General features: G+C 50.3%; 1 protein-coding gene across 1 annotated transcript in view; it reads left to right on the plus strand.

Annotated features, from left to right (window-relative positions):
• Window positions 1-2,515, plus strand: part of BTBD9 (BTB domain containing 9) — a 361,080-nt gene that overhangs the window by 354,048 nt on the left and 4,517 nt on the right.

Below are 2,515 nucleotides of genomic sequence, written 5' to 3' on the forward strand. Positions count from 1 at the left end.
TGACTGTGTGTGGTGCATGTGTGCACGATTATGCATGTGCATGTCCATGCTCAAGCTGTGGAAGATGCAGAGCTCCTGGAGGAAGCAGGGGCAGCCCCTGGCCCCCCAGCTCTCTGCCGCAGCTGTACCTACTCAGCCCCCTGCAGTCTCCTCTGCCTGGTTCTCCCTCTGGGAGAGTGGCAGGTGTCCAGCAGCCCTGCCCTGCGTCCTTACCACTCCCAGGGTACCAGTGCCTATCCCCTACAGACAAGCCCTTATCCAGGAATGGACTCACCAAACATGGGCAGATCCAAAGTTCCGTGGCTCCTCTCCAGCCAGCAGATCCTGGGAAGGAAAGGTGGACTCCTTACCAAAGGGAGTATGAGAGTTGCGTTCTCTTGGAGGCACTTGGTGGCCAGTGGAGAGGTAGCTGTGTGTCCCGCCCTCCTGGGTTGGGATCATGGCCATGCCCCCGTTCCATATGGCCTACCTTTCAGGACTGTCCACACAGGCTTCAAGCACCCACCAGCCCTTTCCAGGCATATCACTGAAAAACAGTTACTCACTTACAATTTAGCCTCAGCATTTGCAAGTTCAACAACAACTTAACAATAATTGCATCATCTTGCTTACCCAGGGCTTTTGGCTAGCGTAGGAGAAGCCTGGAGACCGAAAGCGGAAAGCCTCGAAACACCTTGTGGAGAGCCTGGGCACTACCAGGTGTTTGTCCAAGATGCTCTGGTTCTAGCAGATGGTTTTCTGCCTCCTGGTCCCCCAGCCCTAGTTACTGGTAGCCGTCTGGCTCCCCCAGCCTCAGTTCCTGTCACATCCCTGGCCCAGCACATCAGTTTCTTTTAAGACTCTCTCGGGCCACCAGGACCCTTAGGAACTGGATCTCACCCTTAAACCCCATTCCAGCCGAGGCCTCATCTGCTCCCTGCTACCACTCTCACTGATCTTAGCCTCCTCGTCTTACTGGGATCCACCACTGTGGGCCTCTCCTGACACCCCTCAGCCCCCCTCGTGAGCTGTGCAGCCCGCCCTGTCCCCGTACCCGCTCATCTCAGCCTGAAGGTTGGAATCTCCCTTGGATTGATCCCACTCCTCTAAATCTCACCACTAATAGGTTACCAAGGTCAGTCTGTTTTCCTCTTTAAATACCTCACAGACCATAGCACCTCTTCTTGGCTTCCATGGCTTCCTGCTCAGAGTTCTTACCACTGGTTAAAGAAGACACTGCTGGCCCAAGCTGGTCTCCCTCCCTGCTCTTCATTACCAGATGAATCCTCTCAAATATCCTGGGACTATGTCACCAGCACATATGCTCCCGAGGCCAGTATCCCTGTTATTGGAGCTGATGCAGTGGCTGGGCCCTGGGGGAAGCAGCCAGTCAGTATTTATGGGGTGAGCAGATCATGGAGGGTTCCTGCTCCAAAGCCCTCACCAGCCCCGCTGCTCAATTCCCCGTCCCCCCATGATTTGTCACTCGGATCCGCCCAGACACCACTGAGCTTGTTACGCCTCAGCATCTTCACCCATGTCATTCCCCTTGCCTGGAACACTTCTAATCATACCACGTGCTCTCCTTGCCTCCAGGTCCTGCCTGTTAACTTTCCAAAGAATTCTACTGAAAAAATAAAATCACTTTAAAAAAAAGAATTCTTTTGAGGGCTTAGAGTCTCCTAAATGCAGCAGCAGCAGCCTTCTAGCATTTGGTTTGCACATCTCCTAAAAGAGCTTTGGAAATATATGTAATCTTAAAAATTTTAAGTTTGAGAAGTAAAATATTTCTTAAGTACAATTATTTTTGTTACTATCAGATAGGAAAAAAAAACAAGATGAAAGATGAGGACTAATTAGTAGAAATAAATATTTGATGACATGATTTGCTAAAATAGTTTTTAACCAGCTCATTGAATAAGGCACACCAGATGCGAAAGTAACTGTGGAAGACATATCCATGGATTTTAGCCAGTGTATCTTGAACATGTTTTCATAATTATGGAAAGATTCCAGTTACATTTTTAAAAATTACATGAGTCATGAATACTCTTCAGTTCTGAATTCAGAACATCTCACTCAGGCCAAGGTTTGCCCTCACAGGGACCGGGAGGCATCGGGGCCCACGAGTCATTGAAGGCTGCACTCTGGACTTCCAGGGGTGACAGGGATTCACACCCCAGTGCAGCACACCTGAGCAAGGGCTGTGTTTTCCTTCTGTGAGGTGGGGAAGGGTGTTGTGAATTCAGTCACGTTCTCAGGCAGTTTTAGAAAATACGGAATTTGAGGATCTGGAAATTGATTTCTTTAAAGCTGCCAGCATGTTCCTTAGAAAGTAGATCTGCATGTACCCCAGACTGAAGACCACCACTGCAGAGGATGTGATTCCTCCCTTTGAAAGAGCTCGGAACAAGCTCCGGATAGAGAACTGGAACCCCAGTGGAGAGAGGACTTTCCATGAGTGCCTGGCGAGGTGGGGGTTAGCACCCCGAAAGGCCCCCTCTGACTTCCTCTGACTGCACCTCCGCCTCACCCC

The sequence above is a fragment of the Pteropus medius genome, unplaced genomic scaffold, assembly GCF_902729225.1.
Source record: "Pteropus medius unplaced genomic scaffold, Ma_sr-lr_union100, whole genome shotgun sequence".
Taxonomy (NCBI): Eukaryota; Metazoa; Chordata; class Mammalia; order Chiroptera; family Pteropodidae; genus Pteropus; species Pteropus medius.